This window comes from Gymnogyps californianus, chromosome 5, assembly GCF_018139145.2.
Source record: "Gymnogyps californianus isolate 813 chromosome 5, ASM1813914v2, whole genome shotgun sequence".
NCBI lineage: Eukaryota > Metazoa > Chordata > Aves > Accipitriformes > Cathartidae > Gymnogyps > Gymnogyps californianus.
This window is the reverse complement of record NC_059475.1, coordinates 63,716,734-63,734,504: the sequence shown is the minus strand read 5'-3', so window position 1 is coordinate 63,734,504 and position 17,771 is coordinate 63,716,734.

The following is a 17,771-nucleotide window of genomic DNA, read 5'->3' as shown; positions in this document are numbered from 1 at the left end:
CGCGCGCGCCCGTCTCCCATTCCCATCTCAATTTTTTTCCTAAAAAGAAGCAGTAAGGGAGCTACTTTGGCTGCAAGTCCAAGCAAGTAGTCTCTATTAAGTCTTAAAACAATGTTGAGGATGTTTTGTCCTGGGGGAAAGGCAATTTGGGTGTGGGCTTCATCTTTTCTTGTTTAAAACTTTTCTCCACTGAATAACAGGCTTGGCCTCAGCTACTTGTGCCCACTTCCCATTGTGTGTTAGAGTATTAAGCATCAAAAGAAAAAGCTTTTGAAAGACCACCTTGCATTCTTCTAGAACTTGTGTACTAACTTTTTTCCATGGATGATCTTCAGTGGGCTACACATCTGTTCTGTTGCATTCAGAGGCCCTAAAAATTATGCCATTTGTTCAGGAAGTAATTCTGAAGAATTAAGAAATTTCTGATGCTTCTCCTCTGAATATACTATTTACCAAAATGGCTGAGTGCAAGCTAGTCTAGCGTTAGCTGTCCTTGTGTACCTTCATCAGCCAGAACTTCTCTGATTCATGAAAACCTAATACACAATAGGCGTATGTCATGGGATATTTTCCTCCATCATACAATGTAGAAAACTGCCGGTGACTCTCAAATGCATATTTTCATTAAGGATCCAGTAGACTGGTCACACTCCAAAACCCATCAAGTCTTTATTATTTCCTAAATCACAGTTATTTACATTTCCAATTTCCTTTACAATTCATTGTTTTTTTAACAAACTATTGTTAAGCCCAGTTTCATTGTATTTTAAGATATTTTGTACCATGTCCATTACACTCGATCACTTTATCATTAGCCATCTTGCCCTTCAGTTCACTATTTGGTCATTTCAGAGTGACCCAGGATCAGGCAAGAACTGTGAAACCAGAGATTTTACAGGTGTCTCACGAGCGTTTTGGTCACAATGGTGATATTTTTTTTATAACTGTCCATAATGGGAACATCCTCTTGGAATAGTTTTTCTGTGGTTAAACAGAGTACACTGCTGGTCAAAGTCTCTAACTAGTCTGAGTAAGAGAGGAGACGCTGTTCAGCCTGTCTTCCAACTGCTTCTTCTGTTTCCTTGAAGAAAGACTCCCTAGGTGGTTATGTCCATTTCCCGCTAATGGGACTAAGTGTCATTGACTGGTGTACGCAGCCAAAGAGTTTCTTGAGATGCTGGGTTTTTTACAAAAGGTTGTGCTCAGAAAAATCAATATTACAGAAAAAAACAACCTATCAACATTTTCCATTATATAGCGAGGAGTTTCCATTTGCTTTATCTTACCATGTATCCTGGCCACAGAAAGATGGGCACTGAAATCAGGTGGACTACCTGCGTTCATTGAACTCTGCCAATAATTTAGTATATTTTGCTAATTGCAATATTCCAGTTCTTGTTTTGGTTCTTTAAGCCAGAAGAAAGATTTTAGGACTGCTTCTACTGACCCCCTTGCAGGTGGTTTTAAATAAACTGTGAACCACAAAGTTGTATCTACTTCTTGCCCTTTTTTTTGCAATTTTTTACCGCAGCCACACATCTTCAGCTTTTCCACTGAGTTTTTCGAACTCAAAAAAAGCATCCGTGAACCATTTTGCCTACTACAGTAAGACCCATGTTTATGCATGTAAACTTCCCTTCTCATCTGGGAAGCTGGACAATAGTATAAACCTATATAGTACAAAACCAGACTAACTTTTCCACCTGTACAAAAAATTATGGTTCTGGCACAAGTGTTCTTGAGTAAAAACATCATGAATTGTATCAGTGGTCCAATGAGGCATCAAAATCAGTTATTCCTCTCCCAGAAAGCTGGATTCAAGCGTAAGCCAAGTCATGAGAGCATACATAATTTCTACTGATGTTCGCTGTATTAGGAAGGAATGGGCCATGTGTACAGCCTCGCAAATTTTAAGCAGGAGAGAAGCTTCGTATGAAAATGCTAATCGTAATCACAGCCTAAAATGCATGCTGCCAGAAGCCTTTAGTAACACACTCAGCCTCTCACCTTCTTGCTCCATACTCATACATAGACCCTGCATTATATGTATATCCTACATCTAGCTCATGTTTTCCCCCCATACTTGTAACCGCTGTGCGTGCCTTACAGCTGGCCAAAATCTGTTCTACCCAGTCAGGGGCTACATTGCTGCTAGAAAGGATGAAAACAAGGTCAAGCTAATCAAGCCCTTGAAGAGGGCAGCAACCTGTGTGGCTGTTAGAGAAGGTTACAGTAGGCTCAAACTGTTCAGGAGAGAAATACAAATAACTCCTTACGAGCGTAAATAAGGCACATTCAAATGTGTTTAATTGTGCGTGCCTGTCTGAAAATCTGGCTTGTCATTCTTCTTTCCATTTCTCACTCAGAGGGTCACCAGCGCCTGAAAACACTGATATGCCAAGGAACCCGGTTCCTCGTGGGAGCATGACTCTGCTCCACACAGACATTTTCCCTTCTGTCACTTGGCATAATTCAGTATGTGACTTGAAAATTCAAAATATAAACAAGAGAGAGGAACCAGGGCCAATAGTGTTGCAAGCAGAATTCTCAAACCTTCCCAGTAAGTGAAAAATACCTCTCCTCTAGAAATACCACCCATTTCTCTGTTCTTTTTAGCTTAACCAGAACTATTCCTTTGCAGCTCTTAACTTATGAGGAAATGGGGGCAAAAATACCATAGTCAAACATACATGTATTAGAGTGAAAAAACACACCACTCAGTGCCTCACTGTGCGATACACAATTTAGCAGGCAAGTTTCTCCCATCTCATAGTTCTCTTCCTGTGAATTGCTCATTTCTTTTCTCTTTCTTTCTCAGGATCTTGTTCTCCTGTAACTTTGTTGTTCTTTAACACCTTTTTTTAAATGTAGTTATGAAATATAAAGTATGTATTTAAATATGTCTTTGTTCCTGCTGCTCTCATCTGTGTTACAAATGCAATACAAAGACCTTCAGTGGATTTATGCATCATTCTAAGGAGGAAAGAACTGTCCCCTATACCATCCTTTACTAGCTTCTGGTCATTCCCATGTCCCAGGATGCACAAAGTTACTGCAGTTTTGCAGGTTTTTCCTGAAAATTGATAAATAATACAACTGAGCTAAACAAATGGAAAATACACCACAAGCACAGACAGACATCTTCTGAAAGCCAAATCTGAGGTGTTACCTTCAGTTTCTTCTCGAACGCAGTGAGTGCTGACCCCCTCCCAGCATGGCAATGAACAGCAGGAGGCACTAATGTTAAGATATCTCTGGAGCAGTTGCTTAAATAATGATGTATCTTCTTCTTTCTCCAGGTGGATCACCTGATTCTGCTGTGGAAGGTGAAACTGGGAGGCTTCTTGCTTAGGGTCACACTGTCCTACATGTGGAGATTCTTTACTAACAGTTATGGCATCTTCCTCAGCAATTGCTTTGGTAATTGCTCCACTACCTCTTTACACAAGTTGCTCTTTTGGTACTTGCCAAATCCCTCCAACATCCGTTCAGAGCTGTTAGTGCTTTCACGACATGCTGCTATCAAGGCAACCAAGTGAACAGGGAAGTGGTTGCAAAAGCTCCTTGCTCCTTTGGCTCCTTCCTTTGTGCAGAGGAGCTCCTGTCTGTAGTTTTATTATGAAAAGTGCTGAAAAACTAAGACAAAGACACTAAACAAGCACGACTCTTTTCACCCACAGAGCTGCGCCTGCAGCATGGACCATATCCATGCAGTCCCGAAACAATCCGGTGTTGCTAACAGCTCGAGTGTCACTTCAGAGCCAGATTTAGAAAGGTCAGGCTAGCACAGGTGTTTTAAGGGAGATGGTTTCATCTTTTTAAGTGTTTGAATTTGAAGTTCAAACTTTTAATCTTTCAAATTAAGGAAAGCTGAGAATTTGTGGAAGTGTAAAGGGCATGATGCCTTTAAGAGAATTATTAAACTGAATTAACAAGAGTGACAATTTCTTAATTGGGGGAAGAGAATGGAGAAGAATTCAATGGAAGTTAATACTCCTGGCTAAAGAGTTAAAAGATTTGTTCTCCTGCATTTTGTCAGTGAAATGAGTTTGAGGAGAAAGAAAGAAAAAATATTTATTGGTGTTTAAACATGATGCTGTAGTAAATGACTAGTTATCATTTCTTGTAAAGAAAATCCAATCTTAATTTTAGTGTTTCCAGTGCCATGGTCTTGCATGGGTGTAGGCAAGTTGCTGGAATGGTTAATTTTGGCCTCTGCCATTATAATGTACCTTATTTCTAATTTGAATGATGTCCAATTTTGGCTCCCGGGCATTCATCCTGTCATACGTTGATTATTGTAATGAATATTGTTATTACCAAATTTTATTCCTATATGCAGTCATTAACTGAAGAGCAGAGTCTGCAGCGCTCACAGGCTGTTCAAGTAGGGACAAGCAGCCTCTTTACAACCTTCTGTCTTCTCTCCTGTGGTTTCCTCCAGCGCACGTGAGAGGTGAAGGACTACAGGGTCTTGTGTAGGAGAGGCCATGGAGCCGGGCTTGTACTGTCAAGGGGATCATATTTGAACCTCAGGTCCCAAAGCAGCACATACCCCTCAGTACAGGGCAGACACCCTATCTTTAGATGGCCCACACTCACATGCACTTCAGAGGGACTGTAAGCTTCCTATCATTTTAATGTTATATGGAAAATAATTCTACAAAGATTGTTTTCTATAATATATACATGTAAACCACAACATGCTGCAGGGAAGGGGGAGTTGCCTTTTGTTTCTCTACCTTATGACCTCTGCAAGGAAAATACTGATGAGTTTAGGACTCCCACTCTGTGTAGTCATCCCATCAAACCTGAATTCAACAGTTCTCACAGATGTGTGGCAGGATTAGATACTTACATTCTTGGCTGTTAATTAATTTTACCACTCATTCTAATGTATTCACAGAAGCCTCTGTCCCAAAAGAGATTTTAAACATGGCTGAAGTCCGAGTTTTATACATTTAATGCTGGAAGTTTTTCATATGTAAGTAGAGTTCAGTGGTACACAAGCTGTATTATATACGGTACTTGAGTTAAAGCACCATAAGTTAGTGTCATGGTTTAACCCCAGCCAGCAGCTAAGCACCACGCAGCCGCTCCCTCACTCCCCTCCCCCTGCTCCCAGTGGGATGGGGAGGAGAATCAGGAAAAAAGGTAAAACTTATGGGTTGAGATAAGAACAGTTTAATAACTAAGGTAAAAAATAATACTAACAATAATAATAATGAAATATAATACTAATAATACTAATTGTAATGAAAAGGAATATAACAAAAAAAAGAAGAGGGGAAAAAAAAAAACAACAAACAACCCAGTGATGCACAATGCAATTGCTCACCACCCGCTGACCGATGCCTGAGCAGCGATCCACCCCTCCCGCCCAGCTCCCCCCAGTTTATATACTGGGCATGACGTCCTATGGTATGGAATACCCCTTTGGCTAGTTCAGGTCGGCTGTCCTGACCATGCTCCCTCCCAGCTTCTTGCACACCTGCTTGCTGGCAGAGCATGGGAAACTGAAAAGTCCTTAACTTAGGATAAGCACTACTTAGCAACAACTAAAACATCAGAGTGTTATCAACATTATTCTCACACTAAATCCAAAACACAGCACTGCACCAGCTACTAGGAAGAAAACTAACTCCGTCCCAGCCGAAACCAGGACAGTTAGGGAAATGACAATTATTTGTAGAGTTCAGTCTGTTGTGTATATTTCTACATTACTAATGCAGGCTGTGTTGCTATGTGCACATTTCAAGCCAACTAAGGATTTACAGCTTGTAGGTATGTAATGATATTGGCACTTACTCTTTGTTTCCTTATGGAGAAAGCAACAAATGCAAAACTTCAGTAAGAATGAAACAAGGGTAAAACAAACATCAGGGAAGACATTGAAATACAAATTTTTGCTCCAAACATTTGGACAATGTTGAAATTCACAAAGCAGTTGTCTTATGGAGCTAAGTCTAGATCTGGGTCAGGCTAAGTTAACTAAGGACAGGAAGAAATTGGGAAATTCTTAGTCCCAGATGAAAAACACATTAGGTAAGTTTATTTTACATAGTCAGTCTGTAAGTGTAAAATCCAGCCACCGGTACCACTACCCCACTTACAGAACACCAAAAGTGCACTCAAAATGCGAGTATAATTTTCATAATAAGCTAGTGTTGGGGTTTTTTTGAGTCAAAAGCATTTGTGCCTCACTGTGAGAGCTGCCAGCTTGACCAAACCCATTTTAGTTCTGGAAAAACTCATTATTTCATTTCCAACATCCCAGGACTAAGGGAATCCATTTCAGTAAGCACAGTGTGAAGCAGGTTCATGGTGCAAGTGGTATAGTAACACCACCACCACCTTCTCTCACAGGTGAGTCTCCTACCAGTTGCCTCAGCAAGGGGCCCCGTGCAATACTGGCACTGATGAAGGTGACTGAAGCCCTTGGAATTGCACTGGTACACCCCAAGCACCCCAGAGTATAATTTTATTACAAAGCATTATAATATACAAATATAGTATAAATATTACAAAGCATTTAGAGGCAGTGTTACACCAGGGGATTTGTACAATTTTCTGAAAGGGCAACAGCTGCCCTCGCTCCACCTGAGAGCTTCTCAAGAGGTGAGGTCTGCAGTTGTGTGAGGAGGTTTTCTCCTGTATGTTATTGAAGTATACAAGGGAGACAGAGGCAATATGTGACTTTGCTTCCCAATTAAGATTTTTCAGAAGGTTTTAGGATTTGTTTCATATGTTTTCCAAGTGTTTTCCATGGCTTGGGGAAAACCTAAATGTGTACTTGTGGAGGGTTGACCTTGGCTGGACGCCAGGTGCCCACCAAGCCGCTCTATCACTCCCCCTCCTCAGCAGGACACAGGGGCGAGAAAATGAGATGGAAAAAAACCTTGTGGGTCAAGATAAAGGCAGTTTAATAAAGCAAAAGCAAAGGCCGTGTGCGGAAGAAAAGGAAATAGAAGATTTATTGTCTAATTCCCATCAGCAGGCGATGTCCAGCCACTTCCCGGGAAGCAGGGCTTCAGTATGCGTAGCGATTGCTCCAGAAGACAAACATCGTAATAACAAATGCCCCCCATCCTCCTCCTTTCTCGTAGCTTTTATTGCCGAGCAGACGTCATATGGTATGGAATATCCCTTTGGTCAGTTCGGGTCAGCTGTCCTGGCTCTGTCCTCTCCCAAGATCTTGCCCACCCTGAGCCTACTGGTGAGGGGGGAATGTTGGAGAGACAGCCTTGATGCTGTGCGAGCACTGCTCAGCCGTAGCCAAACCACTGGTGTGTGATCATCAACACCTTTCTAGCTACCAATACAGAGCACAGCACTATGAGGGCTGCTATGGGGAAAATTAACTCTGTCTCAGCCAGACCCAATACAGTACTAAAAAACACCTTCAACCTTCCTGTGATGGAGGCTATGAATGATCACAGCCATTTAAGAGCTGCGCTGGCTTCTAAGAATGACGATTTTAAACGGATTGTCAGTGCCTTTAGTGCATTAAATACAACACTACTAAACTGTTAGTAACCAAACAGACCTGCAGGAGGGCTCCATGGGTTTATCAAACTTCAGTGAAATGAAACAAACTTGTTTTCTCATCTCTTCTTACATAATGTACAATGGCAACCAAGCACAGCCTTGGCTCCTGCACACACCTCACGCTGTTACCCCAAGTATGTGTGGTATTAAGAGCTACCACTATTTATAAAATCCACACAGGAACACAGCAGGCAAATCAAGTCACTACAACAGAGGTCAGAAGGCGACAGTCTCTGTGTGCCCCATGGTCTCTTGGCTCATGCCGTCTCCTTCATATCCATGCCTCAGCCTCACTGTTAATGCTCTCCCCTCTGGCTCTTTAAGGACAAAAGCACACAAATAAAAACTCAACAAGATTGCTTTAGCGTCACCCATGGTAAAAAGCCTCCAGTCAACTTTATTTCGGGGCTCCTTAGGATCCCAGCCTGGACTTTTCTCTCTACCAACACTCAGACTCTCTCTCTGAACAGATTTCTGCCTCTTGTGTTGGACCTGAACCACTTGCTGTTGAGCCACGCTCTGCAATTAGAAATTTTTTGCCACCTACTGAAGGTGTGTAGCAGTCACGCAGGCACTGCCGTGTCTGCCGAGCTGCCTTGAGTTTGAATCGAGCAGATCCCACTTCGGAGTTCCCCAGCTGGAAGTCGCTGAACTGTGCAAAACGGGCAACTCGTGACGTTTGCGACGTGGCCTCAGAGGTGTGCGGCTGGGCAGTGGGAGAGAAAGCAGGACCGAGCTCTGCGGTGTTTCACTGGGACAGTTTGTACTCCAGTAACACGACACGTGCATGCAGGTGCAAACCGTAAAGAGGTCTGAGGGCAGAGCTTGGCAAAAATCCTTACTCGGGAGAGAAGTTGAGCTAAGCACAAGCTTCAGCCCCACTTCCCCCATACCCAGTCACAGCTGCCTGTCGGACTGGCACAAGCAGTTGCTTGTCTGTGCTTGCCTTCCACTAGCGCTCATTAGCAAGGAAAACAAAGTTGGCTGAACAGAGCTGGCAGGAATCCTACCACTGCGTTTGCTAAATGGATGTATTAAAATGTAAACAGAGATCACGTTGCAGGGCATCATCATAAAATACCATGGGTGACATCTTAGCCGATTCCCAGACAGCACCGCTTCCTCTTCCTTGGTCCTGTTGCCTTTGACACTGGCTGCCACTATGCTGCTGCTCCTCTTGCACGTCTTGTTCATGGTTATCTTGACTTTTCCTCCTCTCTCTCCAAACAGTTGCTCACTGGGTCCTTTGAAGGCTCATCGGTATCCACCAGCCACCTGCAGCACAGTACTGCAGTCTCACACGCAACAGAGGCATCGCTGCCTCTCCAGCACATTTTGGAGCCGTGCAATCTCTCTGAGTCTTTCTGCTTTAGGAAAATAGGACTCTGGGACCTCAGTGTCCCCTTGCCATCCCTACAGAAGCCCTTGAGTTTGCAATTTAGCCTTGATGGAGTACACGACAGGCCACACGGGTTACACTCGTCTTACTCCTGCCTCACTGATACACATCTAGTAGGAGTTCCTACCACCTCTTTGTCTGACTTTCAAATGAACACCTTCCTGCTTTCTCCCCTGCTGCCACCCCTCGCTCTCCCCAGGGGCTCTCAGGAAGCAACCACCAAACCATGGCTTTGTTCTCTTTCAAGAATTCTTTAAAGCCATGCGCACATTCCCCTCCCTGCCACCCACGTCCGCAAAAGCTTGACAAAAATTGGTAAAGCGCTGGGGAAAGGTTAGGCCTTTCTGGTTTTATGACTGTGACTTGGCTAGCTGGTGTTCTCATCTCTTCACCCTTCCTTTTCTGTTCATGTGCGGTTTATTCCCTCCGGTCCGTTGGCTGCGTGCTCCTTGTCTCTCTCTCCCTGGGGTTCTAGACCTCAACAGAAGCTTCAAAGCTTTAAATTAACAAAATAAATTACCTCTGCTGTACCATTATAAACTCCAGCGGAGGCCAAAGCAGCAGCAGCCTTGCGGTGCAGAGGAATGGGAGAGAAGCAGGAGTTCTCGGCTCCGATCCAGTTCTGGCACAGATTTCTTAGGTGCAACTGGGGAGCTTTTTGCCTCCCTTTCCCTGTCTGTAAAATGAAAAATACAACATCTACTCTCTGTTTGACACACTCAGACGATAAGCTCTCTGGTGGGACAATGCACTGTTTATCCATACAGCACCACGTACAGCAGGGACCGAGCTGTTTATCTGTACAGGGAAGCCTTGGCCTCTGCTGGTGCCTCCAGCCACAACAAACAAAATGAGCAGGTAGGAACACCGGTTAGAAGCAAGTTAGTGGCACTCAGAGAAGGGTTCCTTAGGGAAGCTAAAGAGATATGCTATTTTGTATCTTTCTCTAAAAGCTGATATATATTAATGGTTTTCCAGACCATTCTGCTCATGAAATGCATAATAATGAAACCATCTTGACAGAACAGAATGCATATTATATATATAAAAAAGCTGCACTTTTAGAAACCTCGATTCCGCTTGGGTTCTAAAGTTTAGAAGTTGTAATTTCACTCTTTGAGAATAACTATGTAACATACCTTTAAAAATGAGCTGGTTTATTTTAGTTACACTGGAGATAATGGGGAAAAAAATGCTTAAATCCTGTCTAAAATCTGGGAAAAATAATCTTTGAATGACAGAGCACCATTTTCTTCCAGAAGATCAGCAACAGTTTATTATTCCAAGTATATATTTAGACTAGTCCACTTACACAGTTGCTTTAATATCAACCACATCAAAACCTTTCCGATAGCTGATCACATTCATAAGCGATTCCAAGCCCCTCCATGTGTTCCGTTACACAAAGACCTCTCCGACCGCCATTTCAGCAGGTGTGCGTACACACGAGATCCCTGTGCACGTTCGGGCAGGTAACAAGGCAGGCGGGGGCAACGCTCTGCGCTTCCCGCCCTTTTTTCCATATGCTGCGTGAAGCCACATGGCCCAAAACGTCAGCAAGCGAAACCGTGCTTTTAGAGCACTTACTCGGTAACATTCCTGCAGTTTGGGGATTAAAAACATTTCTTTTAAAACAGTATGTTTCCTGTTTCTTTGGTGGTGTTCCAGTGCTTGTGCTGGTGGGCCGGACAGTTGGAAACCATCCTGGTAACTGTCAAGTTCACCTTTGCCTAAAGAACAGAAACGGTTTGAGATCAAGAAGAGCAAGGCAGGGAACAAATACAGGAGGTTCTTAGAGATATTACAGAACTTCAGTAACTCTCTCTCTTTTGCAGTAAAATGACCCCGGATTGCATAGTAAATTAAACCAACTTTCAAAAAAATAGGAAAAAGAATGGAAAGATGACACAAACACAGCAGTAACTGCTCTTCGTATTTTCTGCTGTCGGCCAGCTACACGTGTACGCTTTATTCTCCTATACCGTGGATTCTGACCCAGCAAAATGCTCTGGTTTGCATCCGCCTGAGCTGTCTAGAGCTAACTGTGGCCTTTCTTTGAGGTTTTGTAGGAGGGTTCATGAACGTGGTACGAATGGAAACCTGTGATCAACAAGAAAAACCTGCGTAGTGGCTTAACTCGCCCAGCAGTGTGGAAAAAGCGTTAAGAACTTGAGGGTTTTTATATTTTGCAAACAAAAGGAAGTTCATTTCCTCTGTTAGCTCTCCATAGCAGTATGTGCAAAAACACGCCTGGAGCTCTTGAAATACCTTTACTTATTTCTGCATCTACCAAATTTATTTATAGACCCATCTGGAAAACACCGGCTTTTCATTTACAAGATACTATGGAGCTTTTCAGAATTGTTTCATAAACCAAACTCTTTAAAAACACCCACACCTACAGAAATTGTCAACTATAATCAAGTCTCAGGACTTTTTTTGGGTGTATTTAGGGAGTATTGACAGGACAGTTAAAACTGCCATATTAATGCATAAATAGGTAATTCTCCATGTGCTAACTTTACCATGTTAATAAATCTAGTGATCAGCAAATGTGTCTAATACATTACACATCCCTGTAAGAAACCACAAATACTTCAGTTATGTCTCATTTGAATGCAGTCTTGGGGCATTCTAACAGTTTAGAAAAGAAATGGGAGCAAATTCTTAAATGAAATACAATAAACATGAGGGCTTAGAACATCCAGAACGAAAGTAAGGTGAGAACTGGGAAACACGAGTGTCCTGGATGGCAGGTGAATGCATAAAGGGAAGAAGCTCTCACCCGCTGCACGTGCCACCGAGCTAGCTCCTAACAACCCAAAGTTACAGTTCACTCACTGTCTAGGCATCCTGGCAATAAACCACAACAGAAAGGTTAAAATAATAACACTAATAAAAATAAATAAGGATTTGGGCTTATTTTAGCCAAGATGTTTTAACAAAATGCCACCATTCATTCCTTGGCATGTGGTGGGATGCCTGTGTGCTCCTATTACATTCCTTAATTGCCTTCATACTTTCTACTATTTGCAACAGTTAGGACTCAATAAATTCAACCCAACTATTAAGAACGAATTCCAACAATCATTTAACTTTCTTGTCGCTCTAATACCAAGCACATATAGAAGACTACCCAAGATCTTCATTACTACCTTGTTAATGGTTTGCTATCTAGAGGTATTCCTTCTGACCCATACATCGTTACATGTCTTCATTTAGCAAAACAAGATTGTTTTATAAAATGCTCATTTCTTTCTAATAAACATTAGCTTGTCTAGTACTGGCCTCAGCTAGACTTTGATTTTTGGGGTGTGAAGCACAAACGCCATCCTAGCTGATCCAAGACACTGTTGTCCTTATGGGTATTGTCTCTGCCGTGCTGGCATAATGACAAGTATAATTGTTCCCCGCTTAGTTTTGTCAAAAGATCTAACGTTGAAACATACAACTGCTTGGCAGCTAAGTGCTCATTTGGTAGCATAATTGTTAAATTTACATGTTCAAGTATACATTTTTTCAGTGTAGCATAGCAAATGCAAGTCTATTTCTACATGTTCCTCCTGCAAATCTACGGCTACACAAACTTTTGAAAAAACGCTGTACCTCAGCAAGGACATCCCCCTGTTTCTCCTGATCCCTTGTTTATCAGTCCTAAATTGAGACAGTTCACCAAGGTTGTTGTTATAGTGAAGTCTTGAGGCTTCCTTCTTCAAATGATCCCCAAATTACTGTTAGAAAATGTTGCACTATGCATTCGCTAGATGTCCGAGTAAAAGAATTTTAAAGCAACATTTGAGATCTCCATGTATGAGTTCCCATCATCAAAGCGTGTCGGCCTCAATTTCTTTTGAGACACGGCGATCAGCTCACGTATCAGCTAGTATCCTCTGCAGCACTCTGGTGAGTATTGCAGGCTTCGCGGTGCTGAGAGATACCCAAAAACCATCCTGAATTGTTACCAGATTCAAACACAGGCACATATGTCAGAGGCATGTGCAGCTGGGCAGTTGCTGACAGGGCATCAACAGAACCAGAATTTCCAGTCCAGGGCCCGTACTTCTTCCTCCCTCGCTTCTGATATGATAAGCAGAAACAAAAGCACATGGAGAAAGCAAGCATTTTTCTCTAAGACAAGAGACATGAAACTCTGAATGCAAACTTTACATCCACCAGCACAGAATAATTTTTGGCAGGAATAATTACAGTTTAAGGTAGTGTTGCAAACACTTTATTGGTTTACCTTTCTGCCTTCATTCCTCGTATATCTGCAGTACTGGAATCAAAGAAAGAAATCAGAACCACCGTACTTGATTTATGGGCATTGCTCTCCAGCACCCTCCAGAAGTCCCAGTAGAAGTTCAGTGAGTCACTTCCAGCTATTTTACCTGTTATGCTGTGTGTATTCAATATTTTTTAATCTGGAGCTGAAGTAGCGAGTGTCGGCATACATTGTACTCACAGGTACTCAACTCCATTCGTAATTAAGAATTCCCGTATTAAAAACATCCAGAAAAGTGAATTGTGGGTCTGTGTTTGTGCTTCAGCTTTAGTCTGATATACTTGCCAGTATTAGTAATATCACGTATGCTACCTGGGATGCAACAGTCCTTTGGTGATCCACTGTGTATTTTGAGTTCCCTGGACCTTCTTTTTTTTCCACTTCTATTAGACTTCCCCAAATGATCATTTTAAATTAGCACTGAGAACTCTCTTGAACTCCTCCCAGCATTTCTCATGGCCAGTTCTGAGTTCCTGTGGCAACAGGCTGTTCAAGTACCACCTTGGTGGGATTTTAGCAGCATTGAATCTTTATTCAGAGCATGAGAGAATAAGACTGAAACTGATATTGAATTGAAAATGTAATATATTCCCATAAAAATATTGGTGCCAAGATTGCAGCAGGAGTATATAGAATAGTATTTTCTGTCACTCTGTTTCCGGAAAAGTAGGTAACTTTCAAAATACAGATTTCAAAGTATCTAAAGGCACGAGGACACAAGACTTGAAGAAATGGATGTGCTGAAATCCAAGTAGGACAGAACACCACGACAGCAAGCTGAGGCCAAGCAGTCAGCGGCAGTAACTGAAGTTAACCCCACCCCACTCCCATCAGCCAACATACCTGTGCCAGTTTACAAACTGGTATAGCAAAAGGAAACAGAAAACAAGTTGTTACCAAAGATCCTCACAATCGGCTGTTAGGTTATCTGCAAATAATTCTGATAAGGAACGGAGCACTGTGTAATCACCTAACAGATAGCTGTAAGTTCACAGGCTGAATCGCTACCTTTAGCTGTCATCTCCACACTCACCGTTGCCTTCCTTTTTTCCACGGCACCTGAAATCCCCAAATTCATTGGTTCCCGCCAGGTGGAGGCGGCAGCAGCAGTACTGGCGTGACCAGTGGCTCTCCTCACTGCTAGCAGAAGTTAAGGATACCCAGCCCCTGTGAGCAAACACCTTCTGCCTCTCCTGCACGCTTCGCTGCCAGATTGTTCATCTCGCAGACAAACAGGAACTGGCTTTTATGCTTGAAGGGTGTTTATGTCTTGCATAATTTATTTAAGGTTCCTATCCTGCTTCCATCAAGCTCAAGAACAAGCCATTACACGTAATTCAAAGGCAGAGGGTCCGACTCCTTAGTCGAGGAGCTTCCCTGGACAGACACCCTGCCAGAGGGCTGGCAGCAGCCAAGCTCCCTTTTTTCCTCCCTCGCTCTGCTTCCCACCCCCCACCTGGTGTAATAAGAAGCGCAGAGTCCAGCAGCCGACGCACAGGACAGGAGAGCTCATGGGGGAAAGGGCCAGGGCTCATCCCCCTCCAGAAAAGCAGGGATCAAGACACAACTCACTACTACCCCCCCAAAAAGACCAAGAAGCCAAATAACAGAAGACCATTTCGAAGGGATGGAGAGAAGTAATTCCAAATCAACCACGGCAAATGCAGACGAGCTTTACGAGGCGGGCCAGAAGAGTCCATTCTTTCAGGAGTACAAAAGCTTTGCTGAGGAACTGACGCCGCAATTAACTGCATCCATACCAAGGCCCCATTACACTCGGGCTGGGCTCCATCCCAACGGGCAAGGTGCCTTACCACAAAGCCCAAGATGCAGCTACGTAAGCGTGTAGGTGCCCAGCTTCTAACGCCTTTAAAAGCCTATTTCTGAGTCAGCACTTCACATGACAAAATGCATCGCTTCATATAATAGCATGACCTACAGGGCTACATAAGATCACTGGCCAAGAGAAAGCCGTCATTCAAAAACATAGTATAAAGCTTGCACTTTATGTCTTTAAAATGTTTTACTCTATCAGCATCTTTGCTAATTAAGTTTTAATGTAGATACGCAGTTATGTCCGTTTGAATACATAGGATACATGCCATATACAATCTGGCCACAAAAAAGCTTATGACTGATAACTGGCTAACTAAATTCCACCTAGAAATGAAGTCACACCTTTAGATTTGTCAAATCATTTCCACCGCAATCCCAAAGTGTGGGTAAAATCCTACACTCTACTGAATAATTGCTGAAATTACCCGCCGACCGTGGGATGTCATCCTGATACGTCTTTCACTTGAACAAAATGAAATAGTAAAACAGCACTTCAAGAAAAGGCAGCAAGCTCATATTCAACGGGAGCACACCTTAAACACAGCAACGGCAAGCGTTCAAGTGTTGGATTTTACTTACAGAGAAAAGAAAAAGAAACAAAGAGGAAATTTAGGAACTTGCCAAATGCAAGTAAGTTTATTTTCATGTGTTCACAGCAGGATCATCTCCTGCTGCTCAGAAATATTGTACAATGGGTTTACTATCATCTCTCAATAAAGATGGACACTGCTTTCTGCACTTAGCCTATCTGGATTTTTGCTTTTCATTTACTGGAAAAAATTGGATACTGCTTCTGGAATTAAAGCTTCCCCTGGGGTTAAACAATTCACACGGTGATGATTTCTGAATGCCTGCTACTGGCACATAGTTTCAATTGCATAAGTTTTATAAAGGTCAAATATGTTTCTTAACAATGCTGAAGCCAACTTACAGACATCAAAACTAACCTAAGAGATTAAATACAGTCAGACAAGTTAGCCTGCCTAATTTCAAGTCTATTATTATTTATATTATTACATACGTATTCTGCCTGTGCTCTGTGGTCTATGAAATACTGTTTGCAGTTTACAAAAGCAAGCAATGCTAATTACTCGTTAACATGTGGTTTCCATCTATGTTTATTTTATGGATATTAATGTGAAATTAAGTCAACACAAAAGAAAAAGAAAAAAAAAAATCAAGTATTTTCAGAGGCAACACAAGCCTGAGTCTCCTGACAGCTGCTGTGCTTTTGCAGAATTTTAAGATACACACATAAATAGCAATGGAAGGGGAAAAATGTAAGTTATGTGTGTAAAAGGGAGAAATCAACTTCTCAGGGAAAAACATGGCTTTAACTGTGATGGCTATCAATTTGTTAAGTATCAATCTAATTCAGAAACAAGATAACAGATACAGGTTGCATACTTCAAACACTTCAGTACCAGAACTCCCATCTCTGCTGCTTTAATTCAGAGATGATAGTTGGCAGAACATGTCAGAATCTCGCTCAACAGACACCTGAAAGCAAGCGGAGGCAACCAAAAGCTCCCTCACTGGGCATTTCTGTATGTAGCGCACAAAACTGTCTTCGAGAAATCAAGCGTTAGACAGACCCAATGACCTTACTCCACTGAGTGTGTCAAGATATCAGGGAAAGAGTAGATGAACAGCTAAAAAGCAAGTTATATATCGTACTTGCAAGAATCATCCTTTAGTTCCCCACTCCCAACTGCTGGTACTGAACCAAGTCAGGCCGATGAGGGCGTTACGGTGAATTCAGCGGGGTCTGAAGCTTTTGGTCCACTCAGTTACAAAACTCTGAATTCCACAGAAACAGGCAATAACTAGTGACCTGGGAGAATAAGTCTTGAAAGGGCACATGATCCAGGTGCATCATAGCCCTGACACTCGCTGCCCAAGTTGTCTCAAAACAGCACAAAGTAATTTTAAAAGCAACAGATAAGGATGTTGGGTGTAATTCGAATTTAACACTAGTAATAAAGTTGAGAGAAATGTGATTTTTAAATTGAAGCTGCACTTTTAAATAACCAGCAGTAACAAAAGCAAGTGAATCATCTTAATTATCACCAACAGGCAGACCCAAACCAACTATGGATGCGTAGTTTTGGCTGAAGGACATTAACAGTTTGTGAAACATATCATGTGGAAACTCGATACTTCTGGTTGAATAGGATTCATTTCCAGAGATGATTAAGACGTCTCCAGCACAGCTGTAACCATACACTAGAGGCATCTTTGGTACCTCGGAAACTGTTTCTGAACTCCAGGCTAATCCTCTAAACTTGACATTCAAAACTTGTTTTGAAAGAATTACCTATCCGCCCTTAGGCAAAAAAATAAAACCAACCCCTCTTAATTCCTTTGCCAACTATTCTATAACATAGCAATTCTTAAATACTCTTGTGCTGTTTTCAGTTGTAGTCCACATATGTTAACTACGGCATAATTACCAACCACCATTTGACTGCAATGGTCCTCAGAAGGCTGAAGGTAATTGTGTGTGCAGGGCCAGATGCACGGATTGTAGTCTGCCAGTGGAGCAGAATAAGCATAAAGACTCAACTGTTTCAGAAGTACAGGGCAATTTTTGCACCACTTAAGACGTATTTGATGGAATACTAAAACAAAGCCGTCCTAGGGAGATGTCTAAGCATAAAACCTCTCTGCAGAGAGAAACGTTTCTTAAAGGACACACACTAACCT